This window comes from Diabrotica undecimpunctata, chromosome 4 (assembly GCF_040954645.1).
Source record: "Diabrotica undecimpunctata isolate CICGRU chromosome 4, icDiaUnde3, whole genome shotgun sequence".
Lineage (NCBI taxonomy): Eukaryota > Metazoa > Arthropoda > Insecta > Coleoptera > Chrysomelidae > Diabrotica > Diabrotica undecimpunctata.
In genome coordinates, this window is record NC_092806.1 from 132,841,226 (window position 1) to 132,863,042 (window position 21,817).

The 21,817-nt window shown below is 32.7% G+C and overlaps 1 protein-coding gene across 4 annotated transcripts in view; it reads left to right on the top strand.

Annotated features, from left to right (window-relative positions):
• Positions 1 to 21,817, top strand: part of Myo10A (unconventional myosin 10A) — a 255,983-nt gene that overhangs the window by 206,298 nt on the left and 27,868 nt on the right. The window lies entirely within an intron of this gene.

Below are 21,817 nucleotides of genomic sequence, written 5' to 3' on the forward strand. Positions count from 1 at the left end.
TGTGTTTTTTCAAACTCCTACTGTATTGAACGGAAATCTACTTTAATGCATTCTTAATCAAACTAAATATACCTTGACGTTTAACTAAACCTATTGTCTTACCATCTTGTTTGATTTCTTTTTCTAAACATCTTTTAGGTCATCTTGTGTTGATTATAACCAGTGCTCTAAACCTAAATACTCTCAGTATGAAGCACGTCATATAGACAATGCAAAAAGCTCGGGTCCCTTCGGAAAAATATTCCCATGAGATTTTTTTTCGTAATCACTTTCAGAGGTAGTCCAAAATAAGGTTCAAGAGGTCTTCCAGACGAAAAGTTGTTCACATTTGTTTAAACATTTTTTTTAACAAATTGTAACAATAAATTTTTTCGGTCCGGACAATTTTTTTTAATTTTTGTTTTTGAAAAAATTGTTTAAAAAAATTTTCGCCTGGGCGATCTCTTGAACCTTATTTTGGGGCATCTAATAAAAGTAAATATGCAAGAAAATCTCATGGGAATATTTTTCCGAGTGAATCCGAGCTTTTCACCTTGTCTAATATGCATATTCAAATATCTTTATTGCTTAGTCACAAATCTACTTATTTTAAATGGTGCTGGATGTGTTTAGTTTTTTAATTATGTTTTGTATCTTTCACAGCAAACATGATTTTAATTCAATAATAATAATTCTTGATTTAATACTTGTTGATATTCTCTAAGGCTAATTTCTAAACGATATTTTTGGTCTTATTTCTATATATTCTTTTTTTTTGTGCCATATTTAGTCCTTCTAATGTTGCCAATTACATTAGCGAGTTCTTCACGATCTTCAATTAAGCGCAATAGTTGTTCGGCTTTGCGTATTCCTTTTCAATCGCGAATGTTCTTAAGTCAAGACATTTGCTTCTTTCTAAATCCTCTGCGGCCCTCGATTTTACCTTTCATAAACCTGTCATTTCATTTTACCTGTCTTAGATGTTTGATAAATTGGTATGCACTACGTGTTTCGTTTTCCTTAAACTCACTCCCCATGTTTAGTATCCGTTGGTTTTCGTACTTTCTCTTTTTCTGCCTGCTACTTTTTGCTGATAGACGAGAAAAGCGAAAATTTACCGTTTTTGGCCTTAATTTGTTAATAATTAATTAAGTCCAAAAAATTGACTGCAGGAAATATATAGGTTCTTCTTAAAGAGGTCCATATTACTCAAAACAACTGTCGGTTGGCTGGCCGGAAGAGTGTCTCAAACAGGGACCTTTTTTGCTATTTCCCTGGTCTATATGGCCCATTTTGGATTTTATTAAAAAAGAAGTTACTTATAACTAAATTTAAAACATTGCATAATTATATAAATTTGTAAACTTTACGCAATCGGCAAATTATTAACTATGTTGACATTGACTACTTGCGCAATACCTATATTCCCATTAAAGTAATTTTCTAATCAGTGATGACATCCATCATCAATTTCAATAAGTGAAACAACATACATCAACTATCTTGTTTTACCTAGAAACGAGTGGCATAAAAAGGTAGTTCTGCACAAAACACGGCCAGCTATCAGCTTTAACCTTCGATTTAAAACGAGAGAATAAAATAGCGAGGTTTTTAATGAATTTTCTTTTATCCATTTATAACAAATGAAATATATTATACGGTTGTTGACGCGGAGAAAGTGTGTAACAAAGTCCGTATAAAACATTCAGAAGTCATTGAGAGATATAGAGATACCACTATTTAAATTTTATTTGTATTTTTAATGTTTTTCTAGATAAACCAGTATATCAAAAATGCGATAAGTATAATAAAAAAAGAAGACAACACCGACTCGATTTGAATCATTGTCGAATTGAATTGAGCAGGTAAACATGTTTATTAGATTTCGGAAATTACACTATAACACTTTAGAAACATTGTTTAAGTTTTTTATCGACATTTTCAATTTTTGTTGGGAATAAGCCACAATTTTACTTTAAATAAGTCAAATAACTTTATTTAACGTTTTGATTTCCATTTCGGAAATCGTTCTATTTTATTATCTACATAATATTAAAAAATACATGAAAATTCTTGTTTTAAATTATAAATATCTACCGAGGTTTTAAATAAAACATTCATAAATTACTACTCTCCTCCATTCTTCCCCCATCCGTCATATTGTTGTAGCGTTACTTTAACATATTTGACGCATTTCTTTGATGTTAGCTGTACCCCTGCACATTGAAGTTCTATCCCTTGTCTTTTCCATTTACACTTCCGATTGATGGCTTCAGTCTTTTCTGCCGCGAGTTCTAGTTCGTCATCTGTTATTTGGCTCGTCCCGTGCTCCTATAAGCACAGCGAGGCTATCTGCAAATGTAAAGGGGTTATACTTCTACATATTTCCACACGACATTGGAGTTCTATCCCTTGTCTTTTCCGTTTATACTTCAGAATGTTGTCTTCGGTCTTTTCTGCCGCGAATTCTAGTTCGTGATCTGTTAACCGGCTCGTCCCGTGCTGCTACCAGCACAGTGAGACCATCTGCAAATGTGAAGGTGTTATACCTTCTCCGTATTTGCAGTTTATGAGCCCTTTATATACTCCAACTCGTGTCGTTGATCCGTCCTCGCAGAATTCTCTTGTACAACTTCCCGATGCATAGGAGGAGGCATATGGGGCGATACTTCTCCCTAGTTTTGGGAAACAGTACCAACCTTGATATCTTCTAAGCCTCAGGAAATGTCTGTGCTTCAACCAATGCATTCATGTGCTCCAAAATCCACCCAGGCTGCGCATGCCCTAGACCCTTTACCGCTTCGAGTATCTGGTCTAGTCCGGTTAACCTACGTATCTTAAGTGCATTTAATACCTTAAATATTTCATCCATGGTAAAGGGTATGGCCTGCTCAGCTCCATCGTCCTTCCACACTATATGCCATGTGCCGATCGGAAAAAGCCTTCGCGTTACTTCTAGCTTTTTTGTTTAGTGGTATTTCGTATGAAATGTACGCATGGAACTTTTTCATTGCGATCCTATACCCCTGACTAAAGATGTCCTTATCCAGATTGTCACACAGTTCTCTCCAGTGCCTTCTTTTTATGTATGAATTTTTCTGTAGAGTTCTCTCTTTCGTGCGCGGTATTTTATTTCGATTTGCTAAATTTGCTCTACGACAAAAGGGTTTATCTCTGCTCTGCCCCTTGCCATCGTTATCCTTTTCCTCATTACTATTCATTCATCTCTGAGCTCTTCGATGTCCACACTCCATCAGTATAGCATCCTGGTCACCTCTCGACCTCTCGACCTATTCTACTTTCTTCTATAGCTTCTTTTATGATTCGTCCCAAAGTTTTCCACCTTTAAAGTTTGACCCTATATCGTACCTACTCTAAATTTAATGAGTTCTTCGCTAGAAGAACTAACTTATTAATAACTAAACTAACTATTAATGAGAAAAGACGCTATTCATGAAACTTTGCATGCAAGTACAATGACATAGCTCATTGCATCTGACCCTATATTTTTTGTTACTATTGTACTTCGGGTTTCATCGAAAGAAACCTCAACTTACTTCGTTTCACTGGGACACGGTGTATATTTCTGCAGATTTTAAACGAACTTTTTATTCCTAATTCATACATACCAAATTTTGAAGAAAACATTGTTAAAACAAGAAATAAATCACTTTATAGTTAAAAAATAGGTAAAGAAAATTTTCCAGATCCAGATCTTTACATGAGGTTGACGTCACAATTTTCCCAGAATGCTCCACAAAGTCTGTTGTCTATCTACTTTAAACATGAGTTCTAAGTTTTTATTCACATTAGACTTGTAAATAAATTAATAGGTTTACATATTGTGAGGATGTGAACTGTTAAGAGCAATTTGAATATTTAAAAAATTAAATTCTAATCAAAACATGTTTTTATAGCGAGTTGCGCTGAAAATTCTCATAGAGAATCATTTTAATGGTTGCTTAATATTAATAATATAAATAATTTGTTTATTTAACTCCCTCGGTTCAGTTTGTAGTATACTTTAATTTAGTAAATATCTTTTTTGACTACTTCGTGTATGAGATCTTCTATTTTCCAAATAAATTCAAGTCTTCAAGCTTTCCAAACGAAAAACATTAAAATTTAACGATGCCGTGTGCGATATTATGAATCCAAAAAGTCCATCTTTGACACGCACCAAGGTTTTCTAGAGCACATCTGTATTATTATCGATAAATATTTACGTCCCAATTAAGAATATTTAGGTGGTCATTATATCTGACCTGGTGGTAGCCAAGCAGAAATAATTGAAGAATATAATAACTATAACGCGTACTGCGGTTTTCAACAATTATAACAATTTTTATGTAATGAGATGCATTTGGAATTTTGATACCGATCTTCTCAATCTGGGTCATCAGAGCTAAGCTTAGAAATAAGTTTAGGTATTAGATATCTTAATTAGTATACCAGAGAAAGAAAATAATATAGGTAATCACCAAAAAAATTACAAAAGGAAACTGAATTTGTTCTACTGGGTGTCCAAAATTGAAAAACATGCAATATTTCGCTTATTTGAGAAAATAAAATATTCAAACAAAAACTTTTGATTCACGTTCCAATTTTTTTCTAAAAACCTTTCAAAAACTTCACTTTTCATTTTTTTTTAATGCACCCTCTGTATATTTCTATCTTTTGCTACGATATTTATAAGATGGGCGACTCCAGAAGCAGCTGTTTGTTTGTGAAAAACTAAGGTTTATTAGATATATTTCGACATTGTAACAAATTAAATATACTATTTGACAATTAGTCAATTTAAAATCTGAAAACTAAAATTATGATTCTTTCTCTTGAAATGAGGTTGTGGCATCTTTTTTATGATGTGATGAAATGTTATTACACTGATATATTTATCATTAATTATAAATTAAGTTTTACTTACTTTATCCTTAAGCCTCCTTTATCCTTATGGGTGTAATTCTAATTTTCAGTTTCACAATAAATTATTAAAAAATTTTTGTATTACACATAAAAATTTTTATCCTATTTTCTTTCCAGGGAATTGTTTAAGTATATAATCCCCCTCCATATAATTTTCATGATCATTATTTTCTTTATCACTGTAATCACCAGTTTTATAAGATATTTACTCAAAACTGCTTTTTAGCAAGCCCCGTTTCTTCTCTTGCCTATCTTCTGCTCTTTTCTTTTTTCTTCAAGTAGCTTGATCTTATTTTTTTATTTTCATGCTCAGTTTCCCATTCTCTTAAACTATCCACTGAAGAAACACTTTCCACTGTTGTTTTTTACTGAAGGTACTTTGGGTTCAGGCCAAAACAGTATTAATCTAATAGGAGAAAAAATAATTTCATTTGAATTGTAGATGTAGCTCTATCATTGTCAAAGACGAAACTTGTGATTGTAGTGCTGAAGTAACAAAAGTGTTTAGAATAGTAACCAAATTGTGACGTAGAAAACTTTTCTTAGTTGGAATAGTGTTGCATTTCAGGATAGACTGGGAGACTGAGACTCAGGAGGCTGAAACATATTTGTTTCAAATATCTCACCTATTTCGTTCTGTTATTCCGCTGTTGTATAATTTTTGTCCTCTACATAAGTGTCTTTAACATTAGGTATATCTTCTGTCTTCTATCTATGTATTCGTCATCTGGTATATCCTCAATATAAATTCTTAATATTTTTGTCTTTATTCGGTTTTTTCGCATCCTTTTTCAATTTTAAATTGTTTATTTTTTCTTCTAAAAGACTGTAATGCAAATGTTTTTGTAGAATTAAACGCGGAATAAATCTTTATTATCATTGTTCCATTCTATAGACAAATTCACGAGAGGATTTCAGTACAGTGCTTATGAGAACCGACGTTGCCGCTTAGGCCGCTAGGTACGTTCGTAGTCTGCAGGTGTGATACAGTACCGCGTTGGCCCTCCTGTACGATAACATTAAATCATGCAATCATATTAGAAGTAAATGTAACATTATTTACAACTTCAAAATTTTGCAAATTACACAAAATTTAATAAAACTATTTTCTTTGAAATCTTTTTTACTAAATTATACAGGGTGTAGTGGCTACAAATTTAAATTGTTAATTTATATACCGACAGGATATATACCAACTTGGATCAATTATTACTATTAACAGACTCAACAATTATTACAAAGAAAAGTGTGTATACACTTCTACAAAGAATAAAATTACGGTAATAAAAGAATAAAAATTTATGTAGCCTAAACGCTACCTAATGAATAAATATAAGACTTAAAATAACAGTGTCTGGTCTCTACTCCATTTCGGAAAAATCGTCCTCACTGGAACTGCCGGTGTTGGCTGTGATAATCACCGGTAGGATATCTTCTTGTAGGTTGTCAGCTATCCACATTTCTTTTTCAATTCTGATGACATGTATATAATTTTGCCACTGTTCAGCAGAGACATTGGCAAACGCTTTATGGATGAGTTGTTGCATACGATCTTTTTTAAAGTCAGTATTTCGGACTGCAACGTAATGTTTAACTTGGCTCCAAACCATCTCTATTGGATTAAGCTCACAGTGAGAGGGAGGCAATCGTAATACTTTTACGTTTCGATGTTATACTTGTCGTATATATCTGCATAACTGTTTGCTACATCCAATAGTTCTGACTTTAAATAATCTTCTTCATAAAATATATCCTTCTCTCGTAACCATTCTTGAATTTGTTGTTTGTTCCAGGAGCTTCTTGGGAAATTTTGTTTGTATGAATGATATTGAGCATTATCCATTACTACCACATATTTTTCTCCTTTTGAGAGGTTTGCTATTAGTTTATTTTCAAACCAGTCTTCGAAAGATTCGCCGTTCATTTCGTCATGGTAGTCGCCTGAATCTTTTTTTGCTAAAAATACACATTCTGATTTGGTAGAAAACCTCTATCAGATCCAACATGTAACAAGACAAATCTCGGACCTCTTTGTTTTGGATCATTTAGACCAGTAGTCAAGCCTTTTAAAAATACATCCTTATAACTGGTTATGGTTGAATCCATCCATACCTTATTTACTGTATGTCCGATATTTACCCAACTTTTATCCAAATAGAAAATATTGTATCCTTGATTTCGATAATTCTGTATTTTTCTAAGAAATTTATGCCTCCAATTTATTATGTCAGGGCATTCCATCATTACTGCTTTCTGTACTCTTGTTTCATAAACAAATCCCATCTCTCGCAATAGTCGATATAGAGTACTTTTAGAAAATTTAGGCAAATGTTCGTGTAAATTAACGGCATCCAGGATAGCTTTGATTTTGGAAGGTGTGTTCTTTAAGAAAAATTCCATGTAAACAAGTCTTCTCAATTGGTTCCTGATATTCTCATCGTAGGTAAACTCCCGATTGGTTTCCTTCTTGGTCCGTTTACGTGGATTTTTCAGAATTTTGGGTAATTCTCCATTATGATCTAATCCTTCCTGACGACATTTTCCAGACTGTCCTATCGCTAACACCCAGCGCTGTACTTGTTGTAGAAACAATTTGTGTTGGAGTCAGATCGAAATTTGTTTCTATTGTATATATCAACATATACAAAATAATTTGTCACTCATATGAATCTAAGATTTGTCATAGACTTGTTTTGAAAAGAGTTAGTGTGTTTTTATTAATATTTTTTTTTGCACACTATTTGTCTTGTTTCTTTTCCAACAGGGAAACATTTTTTAAAATTGATGGCACTATTCTTTCCTGAAGCAATTTTTTTAAAAGAAGACAGAAGTGATATTGCTTAAAACTATAAAAGTTTAATTATCAATCCGTCACTGGTGTACTGCATGGTTCTAAACACTTTTCAAAGAACGAAATACAAGATCAACACCATGTTGGTGGAATTCCCCGTTTTTCAGGAACACTTGGTGCAAGTTCTTTTGGAATTCTCTCATATATGTTATGACCTACTAACTCGTAGAAATAACCGATTCCACGGCCTCCTTAAATTATGATTTGTTTTTGTTTCTATATCATTATTTAATGTATTCTAGAATGTCATATGTATATACATGGTTTCCATCTAACGTTACAAAGTTAATGTTAATAAACTGAAGAGAATAACACATCGCAATGTTTAATAGATATTTAAGTTATACGTACATTTGGGTTAAGTGCACATATAAGTTAATTATAAGTTTGTACAATACTTTCAGTACTACAAATCGTATAAAGGCCAATATACTGGTTCTTGCAATGTAAAATAAATTGCAATAACATTAGCTACGCCGCATTATGTTAATGTTTAGTTAAAAATTAATTACAGCAATAAAATCAAAAAATAAATTAGAAGTGGTGTAGATTGTAGATTATGCCGATGAGTTTGTATTAAAATTATCGGTTAAAAAAGATCTACAAAGAAAAAGATATTGGTAATAACAAATGAATCTACCAAGAAGTTATATTATACATTGTAATACGCATTATAAACAAAACAGCAAAACATTGTAAAACAATGTTTATTCACCCGATTTTTCGTATTGTGTCCAAAAATGTCCAGAAAATAAAAATTTAATATGTGTGCTAACCGAGCTGTTGTACTTTTAAGTAAAAGCATAAATTTGCATTAAATTTGCCATTACTAACCATCTGATCAAGCTGGCTTCCGAGTATATTAAAATTGACCATCTGCATAATATCTCAACACTAATTGAAACATTTTCTGAATATAATGTCCCAATACAGCTGGCGTTCGTCTAATACAACAAAGCTTACTCTATCTAATTATAGACAACATTTAAATACCTGATGACAAATAAATAAATGATAAATAGATCGCAAGATAACATTTTACTGAAAATCGAATGAAAACTGACGGACACAAGTGGCCTGTATTCTTCATGAAAGTTGTTCAAAAAAACTTTTTGAGAGTTTTTCATGTGATTCGTTTCGGCTACTTGCTATTGCGATACTAACAATATGACACGTATTTACCATCAATATCAGAAAACAAGAACCGTTCAAAATACGAGTATTTAAAAAATCTTTCATACGCCCATCTGCTAGAATACTCCTAGACAAATTGGAGTTTTTGTAGGGCCACGTACAGCTTGTCAAATTTAAGGTGATACTTGACAAATTTGTCCACTTGCATAGAAAATTAAGTGAGAACGCATTCGGAGGAAAAGAGATACATAATGCGCTCGGTCTCTTCGCCTCTTTGGTACACTCCATAATACAAGTTTACAGAGAGTGACCTTATTTATTAATGGAACTTCTATGATATGTCTATGTTGTATGTTATTTTGACGTTTCAATTTTTCCTTCGGAAATTTTTCTCAAAATACAAAATATTTTCTTTTTGTTACTTGGTAAAACAATTCTTCTAATAATTATATTTTATTTCACTCATTAATATTGACCATTCAGTCATGTTGAAGCGGCAGTTTTTTCGAACACTTCTATAAATGTTTCGTTCTATAATTTTATAAGAGGAATATTGGTAGAGATGAAAGCTTTACATTTGCGTTACAGTAAACTGTATAAGAATAAAAGAACAGTAGTTAATCTTATACCTGGAACATACCGACGAAACATTTATTACTTATTTTTTATACTAGAGTTGTCGTTATATTTTAAATTATAGTCATTATACTTTTATTCTTCGGATCTTCGGCATTTCAGCAATTTAGTAAGTCATAAATATTTTATTCTGTTGTTTATTTCTTTAAAATAGAATAATATCAGCCCCGTTGGGATGGCTGTCAACATCCGGTATTTAGGTACTAAACTGTATAACTTTATTAACTTTCCCGAATATTTTATTTTGGTACGGAGATTTTGTAGAAATATATCGTATAAAATATATCTCAAATAGTGACTGAGTTGTCAATATGAATGTCAGATAAAATAAAATTATTAGAAGAATTTTGCCTTCATTAATTTTTTTGTTATATGTCGGAATGTAGGAACTCGTTTTTCCGTGAGATAATAATTTATTATTATACGCCGAAGTAAACCTTTGTCAAAATCGCCCAAGTTGGATTTTGGGGCAGATCTCATTCTTTTGTTAGGCGTCGAAAATGATGCAAAAGCAACTTCTTCTATATTTTTTATTTCACGAGAGATCCGTTTTATAGTGGCTATACTTACTCCCGTTGCTAAGGAAGCACGCTCTTGAACTTTTTTAAAATCTTTAACATGCGGATTTTGCATCGCTTCTCTCTGCATAAAAATAATTACAATTGCTATTACCTCCCTCGTTTGTCCAGACAAGGTTTGCCTTCTAATTTTGAATGAAAATCCATGTTTATAATTTAAAATACTTAACAATAATTATTTAAAAAGTCAAATCTATTGTAATACGATAGTTCTTCAACACACAGTAACTTTAAACATAAGTAAAATAAAAAAACTTTGTCGCAGACTATACAAGTACCTTGCACTTCGAAGGGCCAAGAAATAATAAGGACGAATTGTGTTGTGGTCGAATGCGCATCGTGGGTGGAGCCTAATTTCAAATCGGCCAAGTATCACGTTAAATTTGACAAGCCATACTTTGTTTTTCCTAAGTTAATGGCACTGGCAAAGCCAAAAGGCCGGTCATGTTTTCTCATAGTTTTATCATCAATTTCCATTGTTTATATTATATACATATTAATATTATATAACCACGTACTGAACAAGGCATTTGTATGCATAGACTTATTAACAAATGATCTAAAAACTAACCAACATTTGATATTGCGTACCTAAGATTTACCTATAACTATATATAAAATGTTTCTTGGCTTATTTCAGATGTCCCTGAAGATACTATAGGAGCGAAAGTACTTCGGCAAGATTTAATAAAAACTGTACATATCTGCCTTTTATTTGATTAAAATTAATTTATTCGAGCATTCAACCTTATATCACAAAGTTAGAAAAGATACCAAAATAAACTGAGAAGAAATGAAGAAATATTTAGGTTCTCAAATAATACAGAAAAGAAATAGATGTCCGAAAAGATTCTGAGTATGTTGGAAGACCCACGAAAGGTTTGGGTTAAAAATAAGAGAGAAGACAACAAAATAATTATAATGAAATAAAAAAAGCCAAAGATACTTAGTTAAGGAATAATTTTAATGAGAAAAAATCACTACACCAAAAATATGTTTCATCTAATCTTCAGAAAAGGATAAAGGAAGTTGCTGATTTATAAAAAGATAAGAAAACTAGATATCTAAAAGTTCTAACGTCCATGCTTTAATTCCATAAAACGATGTGTAATATGTATATGCAGTATAAAATTGTAATTTGCAGATTGGGTGACCTATCGCATAAGAGGGTTCGCATAGATTTTATAGAAAGTTTGCCCTGGCTATTTCAATGCGGTTTACCATTTTACCAATAATATTTTCATTTTTGAGGTGTTATTTTAGCTCCAATCGATCTCCTTTAACTGACATCTTGCCAAGTAGGCGCTATAGGCCTCCTGAGTCCCTGTCTAGTAAACAGAACTAAATGGTAGACTAATTTTCGAAACCAAATTCAAGAATTCCGCTTTAATCTGTGCCTTCTAAGAATTGCAAGGCAAAAACAGACGTTGATAAAGGTGTTAAGAGAGACATGGGGAATCTAAAAATTGCATTCCACAACATATCTCCTCAACTAAGCAAAATTCTTGGGCTGAAATACGTATAAACGGATGCGCAAGCTCCCTATACGTGAAATAAAATCTTAACTGTCTTTTTCTTGTTATTTCGATATACTCTGTACGAGTACTAGAAACCAATTCGCTAAGAATTTTGCTTAGTTGAGGAGATATGTTGTGGAATGCAATTTTTAGATTCCCCATGTCTCTCTTAACACCTTTATCAACGTCTGTTTTTGCCTTGCAATTCTTAGAAGGCACAGATTAAAGCGGAATTCTTGAATTTGGTTTCGAAAATTAGTCTACGATTTTATTATCAGATGTCGCTACATTGCGTCTATACGAAGCCATGTTATAGTTGCTTCCTAAGGCAGAAAAGATTTATTTCACGTTCAGAGCGCTTGCGAAAGCCGTTCTGATGATGCCTATTGGGCTGAAATACGTATAAATGGATGCGCAAGCTCCCTATACGTGAAATAAAATCTTAACTGTCTTTTCCTTGTTTAGAACTAAATGGATTAAAAATTTAAATGCACAAAATTTTTAAGAAGCGAAAGTAATTATTGATTAATTAACTACATATAACCATATGACCCATATTAGCATTTTGCAACTTTGTAATTTTCATAAATTTCCATAAACATCGTCTATTTCCTATAGATTTCTCTGTATTCGGTTACCATATGTTTTAATCATGTTTCCATTTAATATTTTATTTTAAAAATTTTAAATTATAGAATTTTAGGTACGTAAATTAAAGACGAAAGTATTTGAACTACTTAATAAAAAATATGACTTTTTAAAAAAGTGTGTGGGTGGTGTTTTGAATTTTTATGAAAAGATCTTTCTAGAATTTTAAATTCCTCGATTCTTTTTCAAAATCCAAAAATTTAAATTAATACTGGATCAATCAAAGTAATATTGGATATGCTTAGTAGAGGTAATGGATTTTGACAAGAGCTATGAGTCATGTCGATACAGTACACAAGTTTACCTGTAATTTACAAGGTCGTAGCTCTTGTCAAAATCCATTAATTATATCTATGCATCTTCTGGTTTTCCACTTTCTTAACATTTTTCGGTAGATCGAATATACACTGTGATAAACTTTTGTAACAAAATCAGTTATATCTGTTATTACAGAAGGTACCAAAACAAGGTATTTACAAAAATAGGAGCTATAAGCTTTAAGATTAAAATTAGTTACAAATGTACAGTGTCTTCCATAACACTGTATCACATCAAAGATACGTTTTTTACAGGGTGTTTCAAAGAAACACCCTGTATTTCATCTTAAATTTAAAATCCGCTGTAGTTCCTTATTACAAGAATACTAAGTTGTTCTTAATAATAAATTTCAATGAAAATCGTTACAAGTTATAGTTTATTTTTATGAACGACAGAGTAATTAGCATAATTTTAACTGGTAGCTCCGACCACTCCGGGCGTGCTCAAGAATAGTTGAAAAATTACTTTGAATAATTGTAAAAAATAAATGAATTATTTCAGTGTTATAAAGTGTTATGTGTATGTAAACAAAAGTGACCTCTTTTATCACACACTATATTAGAACTGACTGGCCTACATTAAAAAGGGTTTTAAAAAATTCACATTTTTTTTAATTTTTAAAAATTACAAAAGAGAAAAAGAGTTTTTAAAACCGTCTAAGGTATGTTAAATAGATGAATAAAAATATTAATATAAAACTTACAGCTACTTGTTACAAATCCAAATCAGATTCAGAAGATGAACTTTCAGAACCAAGATTTATAATAACTGGCTCGATCATTTTATCAGTAATATTGTCCAGCTTCCACATTTTTTCCTCTTCTTTAATAGTGTGATTTACTACCTTTTCCCAGTTTTCAGGTTTTACATTATTTACGGCCTCAAAAAACAACTGTTTAACATCATGAATTTTAAAAGTGGTATTTTTTCTTGAAACTTCACTCTTTATCTGGGCCCATACCAGTTCAATCGGGTTTAATTCACAATGATATGGTGGGGATCTAAGTACTGTCATTCCACGATTTTTGGCAATTTCATCAATTTCGTATTTTTTAAATTTTTCTTTATGAAGGGCACACAACGAATAAAGTTCCTTTCTTATAGATCCGGGATGGTACGTAATATTTTTTGAACTCAGCCAATTCTGCAAGTCTTTTTTTAACCACTTGGTTGTGGGCAGTCCTTCTATAAGTCTGGAGTGATAACTTGCATTATCCATTACTATTACACAGTTCTTAGGAAGAAGATCTATCATTTGTTCGAACCATTCTTGAAAGACATCAGCGTTCATGTCTTCATGGTAGTCACCGGTACGAGTTGATTCAAAAGTTAATAAACCACCTTCAACAAAACCGTCTGAACTGCCAATGTGTACTATTATCAGCCTGCGTCCCTTTCCTGATGGTGGGTTTAAATCAGTAGATAAGTTATTTACAAAAGCGTGCCTTTGACTTGTAACAGTTTCATCCTGCCAAAATTTATTTGGTGTATGACCCTCGTTGATCCATGTTTCATCAAGATAAAATATTTTTCTTTTTTGGTTTCTCATTTCCTTTATGGTTCTTAGAAAATGTCTTCTCCATATGACAATATCGCTTCTTTCTAATAAAATAGACTTTCTGGGATTCTTTTTCCAGCGGAAGCCTATTTCTTTTAAAAGTTTCCATAACGTACTTCGACTCATTTCTGGGTAATCCTTATCATCTCGAACTGAGACAAGAACTTTATCCAATGTTGGAAATTCTTGTCTAAAGAAGAATTCATGCACTTTCCGTCGAAGTCCTTCTTTAAAATGATATTCTATTTGAAATTTTGGTTTCCCTGGAGCATTACGTGGCATTTGAAAACTACCACATTTCTCTTCTTTAATAACTCTGTAAATCGTAGATTTCCCAACACCAAGTGTACTGCTAACTAACTCAACGGTCTCATCAACACTTTCACATAAACGTTTGTCTGTAAATGATTTAAAACAATTAAATATTAATGTTTTTTTCATTAACTGTTAGAGGACCAATTTTTCGGCGTTTACACGGCACTTCCAAATTTTCCATAACACTATTATACACAATAAACTGCACCTTGCAACTGAAGTACCTACTTTTAGTGAACTGTTAAGAATTTTGAATACGCCACTTGGACCTTCCTATATACAAAATGGAAAAACCCACTATCACATTTTCTGTGGAATAAGTTTAGAAGGTAATTATCTAGTCAATTACTGTCGTAGATTCCTGGAATTAAAGAATTAAATGTTTGATTGTTGAAACCCTTACTTCGTGGAATGCACTCATTTCAGATAAAATAAAACGTTTTATTTTATCTAAAGAATTAAACTTTATTTTGCAAATAGGTAGGTACTTATTAAACTTTTATTGGTTATATATAACCAATAAAATAAACATCTTACATTTCTTGCAAATTTATTAGTACCTGTTAACCTCCATCACTTCGACACTGGCAACCTTATTTAGGGATTAGTAAGCCTCACAACTATTGTATTCTATTCTGCTCCAACCTTTATACCTGGTGGTCATACTCAATTTAAAATTGTTTTTCTATATACTTCTGTAAACTTGTTGACAAATATCTGTTTTTCATTGAGTCACCCGTATCAACAGTTTAGGGATTTGCATACATAATTTATTGTTTTATTACTCTCTCATACATAAAAATACACTATAAACGCGATGTGTAAATGAAAAGAAGTACAAAAGCTACTAAAAAAGGTCATAAAATGATTAATTTTGCTATACTTTTTAAATCTAATACAGAGTAAGTCAAAAAACAAATTCATGTTTTCCTCAGTATTTTTAAAAGAATGACCTTGTATTTAAAAATCCTTTATAAAAGGTATATAATTAAAAAAACCCTTTCGACCCTGTCGGGAAGGTTTTCGCACTAAAAAGTCCATCATCAGTGTATTACCAGGTGTACATGAAACAAGCCACTAAATATTTGGGTAAAAATACTTAAAATGGTTCAAAATTTATTATGTTACATTTTTGTTAAAAAAATGTTGTTTTTAACAGATACTCTGCATGGCAACGTAAGACTACCAAGAGGGGTTACTGCTTAGAGGGGGGACTCTAAGGCAATGTCTCTGAATGGGTTCTAGATGGCAACTCTATAGTGCAGCAACCAATCACATATAAAGTTCGCTTTAAGAAATCCCCAAAGACAAAATGAAAACAGTAATAATAAAGATATAACTACGCTAATGTCAGATTTCCTAAATTAATTTAATATGTTATTTAATCAGTTGCTTAATCAGAACAGCATGATCCTCATCGTGCTAACAACCGTTATAAGCAAAATATCAAATTAATGGCTAGGGGAATAAGAATAGCGGCTTGGAACGCCAACGGATTAACAAGTCATGTCCAAGAAATTACGTTATTTTTAAAAGTTAACCAAATAGATATATTATTAGTTTCAAAGAGTCGTTCAACTGATAGAACAATTGTCAAAATTCCATTTACCCACTATCCCGGCGGAACAACCCATGCAGTATTGGCAATCTCAGTCATATCATCTGTTAAACATAACATTTTACAAAGTTATTTCACACCTAAAATTCAAAGCACTTCAATCAGAATAAAAACGTTTTTGTAACCATTGATTGTCGCAGCTATTTATTCACCTCCTAGATATAATATATTAGTTAAAGAATACCAGCTTCTTCTAAACACTTGACTCGCACTTCCTGGTAGCAGGCGATTAAAAAGACAAAAATACTCTATGGGGATCACGACTAACTACAACGAAAGGTAGAAACCTACAACAATCGTCACAGAAAAACAATTTATTCTTCATATCCACGGGACAACGAACATACTGGCCAGCAGATAATAACAAAATTCCGGATCTTCTAGATTTTCTAATTTTTAAAGGCTTACCTAATACGTATTAAAAATAGAGTCTAGTTTTGACCACAAACCTATAATATACAATCAACAGCCATTAAGACTATCTAGCAAAAAACAAAATGTGAATAATTTGAAAACACCATTAACCAGAATATAACGTTAGATAACTGAATAAAAGAATTTGGTGACCTGAAATTAGCAGTACAAAACTAAGGTCTGTAATACAAAACGCTGCTTGGGAATCTATTCCTACAAGTAAAGAAATTTTAATTGAAAAAAAGAAGGCAGCAACTAAATAGACTAACGCACCAGCTAACGTCAGCGCCAAATCAAGCTCCTAATGACAGATTCAATTTCTATATTAACAAAATCTTTCCAGATGAATACTCTTTAAGCGTCTTCTTTTTCTAGTGGCTCTACAAACCTTTGTGAGTTTTGGCCTGCTTAACAATGTTCTTCCATTCTGCCCTGTCGGATACTTTCCTTCGCCACTGCCTGATGTTCATGATTTTAAGATCCCTCTCTACGTCGTCTATCCATATTTTACGGGGCCTTCCTCTTGTTCTCTTTCCTTGGGGCTTCCATATCTAGACTACCTTTACAGCTCGATTATCTGGCATTGTTTCTAGGTGACCAAGCCAGTTTAGTCTTTGTAACATTACAAATCTAACAATATCTGCGCTCTGCATTAGTTCATCCAGCTCGTGGTTTATTTTAATTCTCCACGAACCATCGCTGCATTGGGTTGGTCCAAATATCTTCCTTAGTATTTTGCGCTCAAATATTCTCATTTGATTTTCATCAATGGTTGAGAAGGTCCACGTTTCACATCCATATGTGACCACTGGTCTAATTACTGTTTTGTAGATTCTAAGCTTAGACTTAGACGATTCAGTAACTTACTTTTCATTAAGTCTTTGTATGCATAAAAGCACTTATTACCGCTAAGAATCTGTGCTTGTATTTCTTGACTGATGTTGTCATTTATTATTGAGCCTAGGTAGGGAAAAGTGGAGGCATATTTGTAGGTATGGTTGTCTACCTTCAGATTCTTATGTTGCTTCGATTTTGTGCACTCCATATATTTTGTTTTGCTTTCATTTATATATAGACCAAACGTAGCAGTTTCTGGTTTTATTTCTATAACTTTTTCGCTTAATACCCTTTTGTTGCGGCTTATTATGGCAACATCATCCGTATATGCGCATATTTGTATTGATCTTGTATTTATGCAGCCATTTATATCCAGTTTTCTAACAACAGCTTCTAAAGTTAGATTAAAAAGTGTTGTTGATAAGGCATCACCTTGTCTAACTCCATTTTCAATATTAAAGGCCTGCGTCATATCTCCATCTATTCTCACAATAGCTTTGGAACCCTCCAGAGTCACTCGTATAAGTTTAACCAACTTATTGGGTATTCCTAAAATAGATAGTTGCTTTAACATCTTTTGTCGATCTACACAAGTTTTAAATAGATATGTTATATTCAATACATTTTTCATGTATACCTCTTAACATATGTATTTGGTCTATAGTTGACCACTTTGGTCTGAAGCCAATCATCTCCTCCGAAAACAATTCCAGGCGGCTGTATATAATTCCTGATAATATCTTGTGTAGACGACATTTAAAACTGTTATGCCCCTATAATTTTTACAGAATAACAATGAAAAAGCTAATGTATTTGCAGAACATTCAGAAAATATATTTACTTCAAATTTGAAAGCTCACCTGGAAGCAACACATTAACACCAAAAAAACTCAGCTGAATATAAAATTGAAACAAATGAAACAAATAAATTGGTTACTCGGCAGAAAGTCACAACTGCCATAGGAGAGCAAAATACTGCTTTACAAATTCATACTACAACATATGATAGCTAACGCCCTTTGGTAGGTGAGCAATGGAATTATCCGCAATGACCTAGGACTACCAACTGTAAAAAATGTCAAATCCCTCCTCGCCAACAAGACCAAAATTCATTATTCATCGCACCATAGCCAAATTATCAGTGGATTATATCTGACACCAATGGAGGAACGAAGATTGAAGAGGTCTTCGAAAGAAGACCTGGTTACATAGGTAAAAATGGAGAACCGTCGCTGGATGGTACCCAAATGAAGTCAATATTGTCATCACATTTACTAATTACTCAATGTAGTGTTTATGAGTAAATTGTAAATATACATTTAAAATAAAAAAAAATCTCTTTAATATACAGAAATACATTTTTGGTCCAGTCATAATGTTCACATTATTAGATCATTCTAAGATAGAAAACTATAAACTAATTTTCCTCAATTAAATTATTGAGATAATTTTTCGCAATACTACTTTAAAAAATATATTTGATTCACTTTATAAAATTTGTCACCACCATTTGTCTCCATTCAACTATTAATAGGTGCTCATATATCTTTAGCTTACCTACCACCTACCAGTGGTGATTGTTTTTGCCACTTATTGCTTATACTACAACATTAATATAAGTAAATACAACAGGAATATTTAAGGAACTTATAATAGATTAGAATTATTATAATTAAATACAACAGGAATATCTAAAGGTTAGGTCTTACTAAGAAGAAAATGCGAAGGTTTGAATGTGCACGGTGCGTGATACAGCTAAAAGAAGTGTTCTTGTATGGCAAAAAATGTGGAATGCGCAACCAAACCTTTCAAAATCAGGATTGTCTTGATTTTTAGCGCGTGCAATTAAAATCAACGCACAGGGAAGAACGACACTGTATGGGCAACAAGTATCTGCATGTTTCATTTCCATTCCAATCAGTGCTGTACGACTGCTCGCTGGATGTTGCATATTCTTTAGCATTTTATAATTTTATGAGAAAACAGACAGTGGAATAAAAACCATGACTGATCTAAGGACCATATCAAGAGATTTTATCATGGAATTCCTAGAGCTTTACAGAAATTATCCCTGTTTATGGCAAATTAAAAATAAGGCATACAGTGATCGTCAGAAAAAAAAATAATGCATACGAAGAACTAATTAAAAAAAATGAAGGAAGTCGATTCCGATGCATCAAAAGAAAGCGTAGTGAGAAAAATCATGTGCCGTTATAGCCTGCCGCATTCGGGTGTCCTGTTTTTGTATCAAAGGAGTTACTAAAGATTCTTCTTCTTTCAGTGCCTATTCGTTCCGAATATTGGCAATCATTCTGGCTATAATTATTTTATTGACTGATGCTTTAAATAGATTCGTTGTTGTTGTGGAGAACTATTTCCTCAGGTTCTTCAACCATGATATTCTCCTTCTCCCAATTCCTCGCTTTCCGAATACTTTACCCTGTAGGATTACCTTCAGTAATCTGTATTCATTATATGTCCGAGATATTCCAACTTTCTCCTTTTAATGGTATACATCACCTCTCTTTCTTTGCCCACTCTTCGTAATACGGTCTCGTTGGTTATCTTGTCTGTCCATGATATCCTTAGAATTCGCCTGTATAGCCACATCTCGAAGGCTTTAAGTTTTTTCTCCATTGTTTCAGTTAGTGTCCAGGATTCAACTCCGTAATACAATATTGAGAAGATATAACATCGTAGGAGCCTTACTTTTATCTCCAGATTAAGATTGTGGCTTTTAGAGAGTTTGGCCATGTTACTGAATGCACTCCTAGCCTTCTCTATTCTACATTTTATTTCCTGTGAGTGATCCCATTGTTCATTTACTGTTGTTCCAAGATAGTTATACTGTTTTACTCGGTCCACTGGTGTATTATTGATAAGTAGTTGAGCGTCTCTAACTTTATTTTTGCTGATGATCATAAATTTAGTTTTTGTTATATTTACTTGAAGTCCAAATCTTTCACTTACTTCATTTACTTTGTTTATCAGTTGCTGTAAACTGTTCAAACTGTCTGCAAAAATAACGGTGTCGTCTGCATAACGGATGTTGTTTAGGCGTTCTCCATTTAGAAGTATTCCATGTTCGCATTTTTCCAAGGCTTCACTAAATATTTCCTTTGAATATAGATTAAATAATATAGGTGAAAGTATACAACCTTGTCTAACGCCTCGTAGAATCTGGATCATTTCCGTTGGTTCACCTCCAAAATTCGTTCTTATTGTGGCTGATTGGTTCCAGTATAAATTTTGTATTATACGCCGATCTTTATCATCCATTTGGGCTTTTGTTAGAATATCCATCATTTTTTAGTGTTGAACTGTATCAAATGCTTTTTGGTAGTCCACAAAGCAGGTGTAAATATCGCAAGTCATATCTCTGCATCTTTGAAATAATACTTGTAGACTAAACAGTGCATCTCTTGTACCTACGCCCTTCATGAATCCAAACTGTGTGTCTTGTATTCTCTCTTCGCATAGCTTGTATATTCTACGATGTATAATTTTAAAAAAAAGTTTTAATGCATGGCTCATTAGACTTATTAGCCTATATTCTCCGCACTTTTTTGCTCCCTGTTTCTTTGGTAAGGTAATAAATTCTGAAAGTAGCCAATCTTTTGGGATATTGCCTGTGTCATAGATATTATTGAAGATTTTACATAGTACTCTTAAAGATTCATCATCAAGAAGTTTAAGAAATTCAGATTGTACTCCGTGTGGTCCTGGAGCTCTACCTTCTTTTAGTGATATTATGGCTGCTCTTATTTCTGCCACTAGTATAGGTGGTCCTGTTTCCGTAGGTATTGACCTACTAAAGATAATAGTTTAAAATACGTATCTTGATGCATTTTCAAGTAATTATGCTAATCTGACGGATCAAGTCGCAATTATTTCAGTAAACTGACAAGAGAGTACGTAGCTCGTTGTTGCAACCTAGCCTTTGTTCATTGCGACCTTAGTTTTCTATTAATACGATACCTTTCTTTAATCTTTAATACAAACACACGCCACTAATAAAATTGTGACGTCATGTTCACTTTAACCGTACTTCTAAATTGAAATCAAAAGTACTGGTGTATGTCGGCCTGGAGTGTACGGGTTTACCTTACTGCAATCATACAAAGACTTAATTGCACATTCTTCCTTCTTGGTGGGTGGGGACCTTAAGGAACTTCTTAAAAGGTGTTTCAACTTTAGATATTAAGATCTAGGTTAGAACTACAAGACAAAAAATCCGTTATTCTTGATTTAGAAACGCATGATAGCACAGCTTTTATGGCAGAATCTGTGCTATCAAAAATTTTCAAAAGGAATATTGCTCGATGAGGAGATTCTACTTTCTGACAATTTAGATAAGCAAACATTATGACCATTTAGATACGAGAATTGGTTGTATTCTGGTATGCTGTAAAAAATCACAAAAGTCATAAAAGAGGTTGTCATTTTTTGTAGGTATAGATACTATTAATTATTGAGTTTACTTTGGTT